The sequence below is a fragment of the Artemia franciscana genome, unplaced genomic scaffold (assembly GCF_032884065.1).
Source record: "Artemia franciscana unplaced genomic scaffold, ASM3288406v1 Scaffold_209, whole genome shotgun sequence".
NCBI classification, from domain to species: domain Eukaryota; kingdom Metazoa; phylum Arthropoda; class Branchiopoda; order Anostraca; family Artemiidae; genus Artemia; species Artemia franciscana.
The window spans coordinates 1-12,500 of record NW_027063105.1 but is presented as its reverse complement, the minus strand read 5'-3'; positions in this window follow the sequence as shown (position 1 = coordinate 12,500).

Here is a 12,500-nt window from a genome sequence, read left to right as displayed (position 1 = left end):
ATAAATCGTGTATTTATAGAGGCCGAATAAAACGTAGTTTTTGTCCGATAAAAGATGTGCCAGTATAACAGTTTATTATTTCTAGGGAAAAGAGATGTTTGATGGACTGAGTATTTGAAGTACAGACGACAAAATTCCCTCATGATTGCTGTTGCAATAGGAATGAAGATATTGTGGCAGCTTTTCGCAAGAACCAAAAGTGACTACCCTAAAATAGTGAGTAAGCCGCGAATTTTCATGTTTGATGCATGTAGAGGCAGGAGAACTATGGAAAGCCAATAAGCACCGTTAAAGGAAAACCAAAGTCCTGTTCCTTGTCCATGTATAAGAGTGAATTATAGAGAGCCTGAAATAAATTTAAAGCAATCAAAAAAAACATCGTAAATGCTGAATTCATAATTCCTTACTCTCAGAGTAAAGGCTGCATGAGAGAGAGAGAGAGAGAGAGAGAGAGAGAGAGAGAGAGGTCGGTATATTTAAAAACTATCGTAGTATAGAGCTAAATTCAGTTTTTTCGCAAAAATCATACATTTAAACAAAAATCACACACTACAACTCAGCATTAAAAACTGATGTGAAAAAAGGCACAAATGAGTTTGCGTATCAATTGGTTCGTACTTTAGGGGGTACAAGTTTATTTCGTAATCGAGTTTGGCTATTGGGAGGGGCTGGTTCGGGTAGTAAAGATCGGTGGCTCTTATTGGCTAGGATGAATTTACCAAATTGGTGAATAAGGTGTTCCAGCCGGACTTTAAGTGGAGATAAATTTAATTTAGCGAGGGCTTGATCGTAGGGTATGCCACGGTCTCGGAGTATAATCCTTGCTGCTCTTTTCTGGACGCACTCTATGTCGCGTAATAGGTATGCTGTGCGGATAGCAGATGGACCCCACACCGGGCACGCGTACTCGAGCAACGGGTGAACATAACACGTGTAGGCATGGAGAAGGCTTTTAGTATCACACCCAAAACGCCTCATTTTGGTAAGTGTCTGAAGGCTTGCATTAGCCTTGTGGACGGTTAAATTAATATGGGCACTGAAACTACAGTCACTAGTGAAAGTTACTCCTAAGATTTTTATTTCGTTCACAATCGGGAAAGGGACTAGAGGCATATCTATATTCCGCTTCAGAGGGTTGAAACGAATTATCTTCGACTTGGCTACGTTAATGGTAAGATCATGACTTGAGCATTCGGTCTTTAGCTGATCAAATAACTGGTCTGAAAACTGCTTTGTTATGATAGTGTTTTCGACCAGGTAAGCGAGCACTATGGACAGATCATCTACAAACTTGTAACGATCGTCGTGATGGTTAAGCAGGGAATTAATTACAGCCAGGAAAATTATTCCAGCTAATTTCGTGCCTTGTGGGGCCCCGCAAGAAGTATCTGACCATGATGAATCCGAATCGTTTTCGTGGAGTGCAAAGACTTTTTGTTTTCGGCCAGTTAAGAAGTCAAGTACAAGGCCAAGGGTGCATCGTTTGGCCCCCATTTCCTGGAGATTCATGCCTGCAGTCCGGTGGCGGATTAGGTCAAAGGCCTTTCGGAAATCCACTGCGCAAATGTCAACGAAACAGCTACCTTTTTCAAGCCATTGGAGGACGCAGTCAAACATCCGTACTAGGTAGATTGTAATACTACACTTGGGGAGTCCACTGTACTGGAATTTATCAATACGCCCATGAATTTGTTTCAGAAGAAACTTGAGTATAAAGGCCTCAGTTACTTTCGCCAAACAAGGTGCAAGTGAGATCGGGCGGAGATCGTCGCATGCACTAGGGGCGCGCTTTTTTGGAATAATTCTAATATAGGCCCTTTTCCACTGTGACGGGAAAAATCCAGAAGCAAAACACTCGTTAATGATGCTGGACAGTGGTAATGCTATGAAGGCTGCATATTCACGTAGCAGTTTGGCAGGTAATTCACCAGGGTATGAAGATGTATTCGGTTTGATCTTCCGTAATTCCGTGTAAACATCAAACTCACTGACTATTCTGTTGTTCTCAGGCTCACATTTTTCAAGTATGGTGGACTTTTCATGAGCCGTAATAGTTGGATAGGTAGTACAGATCTTGGTGAAGAATTCACTCACTTCTTCTGCACTGATTAAGGACCTGCCATTATTGCTGATCTTTACACTGCTATCAAAAACTTGGCCGGCCACCTTTTTCACAGCGTTGTGCCACTTTTTGGGGTCTGAAGTAAGTAATTGGGAGGGCATGGTTTCACGACCATGCCGAGCTTTGGCTTTCTTTACCAAAGAGACTATTTGATTTCGCAATTTCTTAACGTTGATTATATCACCACGGGAGTAGAGGCAAGACCTCTCTTTTATTAGTGATTTAATAGCTGGAGATATCCATGGTTTGTCGTATTCACTAACAACAAATGATTTTGTTGTAAAGATCTTTAGGTATTGACTGTATAACGTGGCATTGAAATCGGATACCTTAGTTTCCAAGAGCCCGGTATTGTACACTTCGGAGAAGTCATATGTGCCAATCCATCGACCGTATTCACAGATGGCCGACTCCGTACAAGGACGAACAGTGACACGGGATAGTTTGGGCTTTGGTAAAGACTCTCTTGCTTTCCAAAAAATTGCGTTGTGGTCTGACATACCAACGGGACCAAGAGAAAAGGGAGGGGAGTAAAAATCATCACAATTTGTGAGTATAAGGTCCAATATGCCCCCCAAAGAGTGGGTGGGTATGTGTACTACTTGTTTTAAAGACAAACAAGATGATAACCAACTCTTCTTGGTTTGGTTAAAGTCTCCTCCTATAATAAAAGCAGGGCTTCTGTATATACTTCTCAGGTGATCAACAGTCGTTTGGAGGTAGAAGACCAAGTCACCCCGGTTTCTTGCACTTTCCGGGTAATATACTGAAGCAACTATAATACAAGAAAAGCGCCGGGGAAGAGATTTAGGTTTGCAAATAGCCCAGATTACTTCATGAGCAGGATCAAATAATTCCGGTAATAATTTGCAAGGGATGTCTTTCCGTATGTACAAGGCAACACCTCCACCTAGTCTATGCTCACCTCGATCAGCACGTGTGCTCAGGAAAATTTCGTAGCCTACCATATGACCTGACAACCTATCAAGATTCCAAGTTTCTGTAACTGCGATAACTGGGATACTATTTTGACGGACGATAACTTCAAATTCTTCCATTTTGTTACACAATGACTGGCAGTTTATAACGAGAAAATTCGGCATTCAGACGAGAAAAGTCACTGACCTTAATAGAGGGGGAGGCAGATCACTACTAGTCGAACATACCGAAGCTTGATTGAAGGGAATAAGAGATGGCATATTGGCATTTGTAGAACAGTCTATCTTAACAAGGATACGTTGATGGGGTGGGGTTTTCGGAGCAAGACTAGTTGATCTTGAAACGATAACTGGGATCATCAGCTGACCTCGTTTTCCGCCACGCTTGCGGCATCGCTTCCGCTTCTTACGCTTAGACAGGAGCTCTTGGGGCAATGGTCTGTCATCTGGCGTTCTTCCGAGCAAATTTAATGTTACGAGTCTTGCAAAAAAAGATGGCGCCACAGTTAGCTCAGGTGAAAACAGTCCAATTAAGACTTCTTTATCATATCTGAATGGCATGGCACACACATAAGACTAACTTAATAGTTGTAATAACTATATTATAAATAGTAGTCCTTCGTTATATTGCGTGAAACAGGTACAATTAAGCTGAACTTAGAATTTTTGCAAAAAAAAAATGGCGCCACAGTTAACTCAGGTGAAAACAGTCCGATTAAGACTACTTAATCATATTTCAATGGCATGGCACACACATTAGACAAACTTAGGAGTGTCAATAATTATATAGTAAACAGTATCCTTTCGTCATATTACATGAAACAGGCACAATTAAGCTATACTTAGAAAGGTCTCTGGGACTGCTGCAAAGCGTCAACCAGAGCCATTTCAGTTGTGACAAAAGACATGGTTAATTCCAGCACTTTGTGCTGTACTAAAAATTCAACAAAACAAAAATTCATCAGTTTGAATAAAAAAATTCAAACTGATGCAAGCAGAGAAATATTTGAAAGACAGAATAAAGAAACAAGGCCTCAAATAAAATGTCCTTTGAGTACAAAAATCAATTTTGACACTAAAGAGTGTACATCCAAACTGTTGTGGACAGAGTGGACATTATTACTGTTGATGCACAAAAACACACTTTGAATAAAAAAGAAAAGCCCGTTTAATGAAGGATAATGCAGACTGATTCAACTGCTAGTTAAAGTGTTCAAGCATTTGTTTTATTTAAGTTCATTTGACTGTTGAGTACTACTGTTCAAAAACATTTGGAATTTATTGGTTTTAATTGCATTTACAATTTCTTATCTTAATAAACATATGACTTAAAATAAGTGTACCAAGTTTTTCGTTTATTTTTTAAATATTTTTTCTTATAGCTGGGTAATTTAATAGAATAAATCTGATTTCACTTGGCGAAAAATGCTAGAATTGCTATATGGGATTTCAATCGTCTTTTGAGTGCCTTATGTTATTCAAGGATAGGCATAGTCTGGTCATGACCTGCTTTAGATATCTGTTGATGCACCATTCTGGTAATTTAAGTTTCCTATAATATTCAAACTTTAGTTCCGTGATTGGAAATTTTTTCTTTTTGTACGCGTACAAAAGCGAAACGATTTCGTATTCTATAGTTCTTGTGTTAATTGTTGATTGTGTGACGGAGCAACGTTGCTGCTGTTTTTTTCTTATCAGCGGTCTATAGCTCGGAATTTGGAAAGCATGTCTTCGTTATATCCCTGTTTTCATGGATAATTTGTGAGCATTTTACTCAAAGTTACTTGGATATGCAAGGATTTGTAGTGGTTATATTGATTTAAAAAAAATGTAAAATCCTTGATAAGATTTCACAAATCCCTGAAGAATTCATAAAGACTATAAAGGAACAAATAGTTATCAAAAATTAATTTTACAAAAACATAAGCCAAGAATATCAACAATGGGTTTGTATTTACGTGTTTGAAACACGTTGCAGGTATAGCAACCGTGCACACATGTCACCGGGATATGAATCTCGGAGTAGGGTTAAAATTAAGCCATATTATATCGAAGAGCTATTTGATGAAAAATTCATGAACGACAAAAGTTTCGGGATTGGTGAAGAAAAAAACATATCGCATGTCAACAGAATATTTTGATATAAAAACAAAAGAAAATAAAAAACTAAAACCTACATTTTTAAAACTTCATAATGCATCTTTGATAAATGATTATCTAAATGTTATTGGTGATAGAAGTCCGACCACTGCTCATTTGATGCGTTGCGATACTCCAACTTAAGAACAGCGCCAATTTGCCTTAGTCGAACATACGTGTATTTTTTTAGTCCTTTAAAGCCTTAGCTTTGGCAAGCAGCTGGGCCCTAATTGCATTTAGGGTGGGTGGCAAATCAGTGCAAATACGTAGTGCTGAACCTTTTAGTTTACCCACTGATTTCATGATAGTAAGAATATCTGAATCCTAGCTGCAAGAGAAGACAACAGGCGGTAAACTAGGTTTCCTGGTATTCCCGCGAACAGAAACATTGCTTTGTTTTTGCTTGACTCTGAATGATCTAGAAATCTGAATATTGTCTTTAATCTCTAGAGAACTCCTGGGTAAATCCTGAAGGTTTTGCTCAAGGGTTTCGCCATTTTTTTCTTAAATCATGCACAACAAGATTAAGCTTACAATCTTTAACTTCTAGTTCCAGCAATCGTTGCTCCTGTTGTTCAATCCTCGAGTTCAGTTCAGAGATTAGTTTGTCGTTTTCAGCAACTGAATTTCAGACTTCATTCATCAGATTCATCAGATCTTCATTTCAGCAACTGAATTTCAGACTTTATTCATCAGATTCATCAGATCTTCATTTCAGCAACTGAATTTCAGACTTCATTTCAGAGAATTGTTCAGATAACAGACCTTTAATTTCTGATTGCGATGCAGAAATGGCCATAAGTCGAGCTTTAAGTTTTGAAGACAAGTCCTTTCTCCAGAGTAATCTGAGTGACTGACATTATCCTTTACTGTAATAACACAATAATAGCTGCCAAGGTTAAATCACATTAAACTGACATAAGCCCCACTTGCTTGGCTATGCTATTGCTCACGCTTACTTCACTCAAATCTGGTCAAACGAGTTGACGGATTAGATCCTTCGCAAATGAATGCTAAATCAGTACTCCTGATAATAAAACTAAACAAAATATATGAACAACAAACCGTAGCCAATGTTCAACCAATTGGATTAGATTATTTAGATATACTTAATATGATAAGCTGTTGTTCTTAAATATAGGCTACGGTCCTTGCAGACTGCATTTTATATTTATATACACAATGATGATTATGGTGGCAGTGTTAATAATAAGCTAAAAAAAAAGGCTGTCCGCAGCGCTCCCTAACCAGCTTAAAGTGATCGAGGAGCTCTAGTTGATAGATGGCAAGACTGTATGATGACTGCAGTACCCTGGAACACTTCTGCAGCTAAAATTCCCCTCAAACTTCCAACTTCAATGGAAAATATATACTTACAGCCTCAAATTTTCCGAATTTGAGCAACAGTCTATGAGTCTGTCAAAGGTAATTATCAGACTTTTCAATTCTCCTTTGTTGCTGTTGTGTTGAATTATCCATTGTTGAAGAAGGTGTAATGTTTTTATTGACGCTAAAAACCTCTAGTATTTAAGAAAACGCAGAGATTTATCAAGCAAGACGTACCGTATCTCCTTGTTAATGGATAGTCCGATGTATACTTATAAACATATTCCAGAGACAAAAATGATCGCAGATATTGTTTCAAGTCCAAGTAAGGAACTAGTTAGCAACAGCAAAATCTATCTTTTATTCATGATGAAGCATAACTTGTGACAGCAGGGATTTTTAGTGGTCACAAAGTTGACTGACTATTTAGGATTGGCTGGAGAGGAATTAATCATTGGACAGCTAGAGAATCCTGATAGAAAAAATTATTGTTGATATATTGAAAAAATTAAGGAGCTATATTTGAATCCCCTGCTGCGACGGGTATACGTCCAGATCTGGTGTCTAAGGGTTCAGAGGGCCCTGAAAACGAACCTGAGCATCCGGATGAGCGCTCTATTAGTGAGAGGTAAAATGTTCTTCACTTTATTGATCCCCCTTAAGAAGGGGAGCATCTTATTGAAGAATATAACCCCATGGGTTATTCCCATTACTAATCAACTTGTCTAAATAAACAGACTTTTATATAAAATAAAATATATTTGAAGTGGTTGTTTTAGGTTGAACCAAAAGGGGCGAACAGAATAAAACATTCAAGTAGTTTTGCCTAAGAGAATGATTCCGGGTATTTTAAAACTTTCATGAGCACATAGCTTTAGGTATTCATATAATTTTTGAGCGGACCTTGTGGAAAGTCAGAAAATTTTGCATTTTTGAAAATATGGCCTCTACCGTCAAAGAATTTGTTAATAGTTACGATCTTTGTAACCGAGCTATTACGAGAAAAATCATATCATCACTTAGGAAAAATACTGTTCCTGAATCCCATTTTTCGTCTGGGCACTGGAGGGTGCTGGTCCCTTCCCGATGACAATCTCTGGGAATCTATGCGTTCTAGTTGGATTGGAACTTTTTAGTAGCCTAGTAGTATTAAAGTGTAGACTCGGTTTGAATTCAGAAAATACTATAAAATTTCTCTAAGAAAATATTATTGCTTACGATGGTCCGCCTGGGGCTGTTTTAAGCAATCGTGGTTCAAGTTTCGACAACATAGAGACAAAGAAGATCTTTTCCGAAATTAATTGTAAGAAAATCTATTGTAACCTCTATAATCTACAGTGCAATGGAGCTAGCGAGAATAAAGTTAAAATATTGAAGAAAACCCTGTTTCATTCTTGTAGTAAATTGACACACATGGATTGGGATGAAAAGGTTCCCCTAATAAAGTTAAGCTTGAATTCTTCTCTAAATACTGTTCGGAAATTTTCCAACTTCATCATTGTGCATTGATTCAGAGGAAAATCTTTAGCTGATTTACAAATCAGTAAACCGACAAATGTAAGCTACTTTGATGGCTATGAATCCTATGTTACACGATTAATACATAATATCTGTGAAACTCATCAAACTTGCTTCAATGAAATTAAAATTAAAAGATCAGCACAAGCGATTCAGTATTTTAAAGATTCAAAAGAGACATTAACTGCCTCTGGAGATATGTATATTACCACGATACAGCTTCGATTGGTAGAAAATATACCAATTATTCTTTTCGTGGATCGCATGTGGTAATACATGAAGTGCATTAGAATGTTTTCTATTTGGTTTCTTTAAATACAGTAGAATTAAAAAAAGAATATCAATTGCTAGGCTCCTGATAAGGGTCAATCACGAGATTTTTATTTAGAACATTATCCTCAATTTTTCAAAATTTATGAGAAAGAGATGAACCAGCATAAAGAAAAAAATGAAACCATGAACCCTAATTGCTATGTTTATTCCCTAGAGGAAACAACACAATTGACCATATAACCTTAAGTCTTACAAACTCAGCACTCACGTTATATTAAATGATAACTTACCCCTTTCTAGTTCAGATGCTGCAGACTCCATAAGAATCCTCTTCTCCTATAGAAGAAGACTCGTTTTGTTTATCTCCAAACATCGATATGCACAATACAATGGCAACTGATGGAACACTAAATAATTTATTGGACTCTGAAAATGTTATCGAAACAGAAGGTACTAATCTTTTTTCAAGTACTCCTATTGCTGAAGTTTCACGAATAACAGATGTGTTCAGAAAATCCTATGAAAGTGAATGTTCTAAAACTATTCCTTCAGCTAAAGGAAGTAATATTATAGTGTCATCCCCGACTTCAAAGGCTAAAATAAAGGGATATAAAAGTAAAACAAAACGTGATTAAAATCCCTTTTATTTCTTGGGAAAATTAATAAAGTTAAAAACGAAAAACACTTGATTCCTTCTTGTAGTTTAGAGGGAAAGCATAAATTCAAGTCATGTGTAAAGGTAAAAAATTTGAGACCCCTAAAATCACTATTGGTTGAATTTCTCAATCTACAAATATCAGAATAAGGATCAATGGCTTTTATAGTTTTATATGATGTAGTCAATTTCTGCATTAGTAGAAACCCAATTATTCAGTATTCTTATAAGAGTAAAATACATAGTTTGTTTCATGTATCACGTTATTAAATTAGTGTTACACTGAATTTTGTCGGCGGAATGTCTTTAGCATTAAATGTGACTGTTTTCAAATGAGTTGCCTTATGATAAAACTTATCCTTAGATTTAGGGTATTCCTTAATTTTGGAAAATTGGCTAAGGAATCGACTTGTCATTCGATGGACAAAAATCTATTTGTCCAAAAAAATTTTTTTCCAAAAATTTTTGGAAAAATCTTATGTTCGAAAAGGAATAGGCGTCCAATATTTGAGCGAGACTGGAATTGGATCTAGCAGAAACCACAAGCTCATTTTCTTCCTTGCCGTAGAAAAGCAATAAGGATTAGATTTTAAAATTGTTATCCTTGATCAAGATGTGAAAACTAAAAGCTATAATAACATCTAGGGCAAATGGTCACTATAATACATTGAACAGCGCAAATTTAATTGTTGATTAGTTCCAGGAACTCTTGGAAATTAAGAAAAAAAATAATTTTTGACTTGACCTTGTTTCTAGCATTATAGAAGAATTCCAGCTTAATATTGTCAATCCTAGTAAGAAAAGGGCCACTTTACCTATAGTGGGGTAGATCAGTGAAGTTTTATTTGGTTTAAGTTCCACTAGCACTGGAAAAATTATCTGACAAATTAGAAGAACTAAGTAATGGCGAAAAAAAGGTTACTAAATTCATTTCTGTATGAGCTTCGGCAATCTCAGAATTAGAAATTTATCTTAATAAACTCCATAGCGAAACTTTAGACCAAGTAAGCCAATCGTTTAAAACACTCGAATCCAACCTGTCTGATAATACCTTGAAAATAATTTCTTCCTTCATTGTAAACTATTCCCAAATACATAATGCAGTGGGAAAATTAACTTTTAATAATTTAAATAAATTACAAAGTTTACGCTTTCATTTCGAACAGTTGTCCAAAGGTCTGATTCAAGTGTTAAATGGTAATTTCCCTGTTGGCTTTATATCCTCAGTTAAGCTTATATCATACTTAAACTTTGCACAGCAAAGCCTACAAAAAGGGTTGGCTATAGATGATTTTAGAAATGGTTTGATTATAGAAACCTTAATGCATGTGGAATGTAGTTTAGAGTTTGACTTGATTAATGTTTTATTTGTTTTTGACTTACCTCTTTCCAAAATTTTAGATTTGTTTCAACTTTATAAGACTTTTGAGGCCCCTGCTGCTTTAAAAATTCTCTTACTGCTAGTGGTAAGCAAATATATTCAGTAACTATCAATGGAGAACCTTATATTGGAATAGAAGGAGATGAATCAAGCTATATGATATTAGACGAAGGTTTCATGTCATCCTGTTTTTATGTACAGTCAAAAATTGTTTGTAACAGACACTTTGTTATACATAAATTTCTGTCATCTAACTCCTCTGAATTTTATGTATTTCTTAATAAAACAGACTTGGAAAATTTAGTTTGTAAGCGTAATTAAAAAACTTTACATTTGCTTTTTATTCATTCTGTCTGATAATCAATTTTATTTTCCTGGAGGTGAAAGGAATAATCCTATTTCTATTAGATGCTTGTAAGGGATTCAATATAATAAAACATTTTCGTAAAGATTAAACATAAATAACTTTTTAATAGTAAATACTCCAGATGAGTGTTTAGAAACACTCTAAAGTCTGAATACTTTAGAATCAATGAGGAATTCTTTAGCTATAATTTATACAGAATATCTGCTAATCTCCCAAATTTAACAATGGTTTTCCATAGTGTTATTTCGGAGATTTTAGGACATAGTTCAGATTTAGAAAAGACTTTTATAGATTTTGAAAATTCAGCAGTTCAAAATTTTAAATGAAAGTAAGGGATAAGTTCTTTTAGTATTCCAATCTCAGAATTAAGAGAATTGAGCAGATATATTTTTTAATAAGACAAGAGAAAAAACTATTATAGCCACTGGCATTTCAATCATGACTTTTATTATCATCTTATTCACTTTTTAAGATTTCCTAAGCTGAAAATTAAAACAAATTTGGAATAAATTGCTTGCTGAAAGAGCAATAAATTTGCCTTTAAACTAATCACGACAATTGAATAAAATTTCTATAGGTAGGCTCCTTATTTGCGTAATGAAAAACATAAAATCACTTCCACTTCAGTTTATAACGGTTTTAGCTTTAGACACTTTTCAGGCTATCAATTAAGAATTGTTTTATTTTGTAATTGAGATACAACAGCCCTTAAAAATGCAATAGAGGCACATATGGCTGTCATAGGGGAAATGCTTAATCATTTGTCCTTAGTTTAGTTAACTTATAATAATTATACTGAAGCCCGAAGAGTTAACAGAAATACACAAGAGACTACTCATATCTACTTTTTTTTTTACTATTTAACTGCTATGATAACTTAACATCTCAAATTGTATTATGTTTAAATGTTATGTCATTTAATTTCCATGTATATTAGTGAATTTATTTAAGCGTTTATTTATTGTGATCATATAACGTGTTGTGATTTATTCGACCAGTTAAGTGAAATACCAATAATATTTTTTTTGCCTTGGCTTTAGAAGGATCTCTAAAATAAAAATTGTCTAGGTAAGCAATTATTATTTTTTTTTCTTTGGACGTAAGCTTAATAGGAAGGAGCAGAATTTTAGGAATTCTTGTCACCAAATGTATATTTTATTGACCATGGATTAAATCTCTTCTTGGTATAGCTTTGGAGATATTTTTGTTTGTATGAATTGATTCATGTCAAATAACAAGTTCCAATTGTAAACAACGATTGTATAGGAGACATGAAAGGGTTTTGGAAAGTAGCTGTGGGAGCTCCAAGTGGGAGCTTGGCGAGTGTTGGTAGCTAAGCTTAGATCTGAGTACAATAAATTGTTCTCTTTCTGTCTCATAATGTAAACTTAAAATTTTTACAATTTTTGCTCGAATATTAATTAGCATTTAGTTTATTTTAATGTCTTGAAATTCCTATTCAGCAGGAAGACTGCAAGATTTTACTTACAGTACAAGGTATAAAACTCTTTTCATTTTCACGATTTTCTTTTTAAAACGATAGTATTACAACCAAAAACCTAACTTCTTTTAAAAATGAAACCTTTGCTCTTTTTTAACTCTTGTGTTGCGTTAACTTTATCTCAAGTATTAGGTATGGGTTATTTCTAGTACTTCTTCTTATATTTATTTTTTTCCTTAATATATTTATTAACCGGCAGTTTGATGTCTCCACGCTTCTCTAACTCTTGTTAGCCGGTTTTAGTAGGTAGAAAGTTTTATGTTACGTTCAGACCACAATA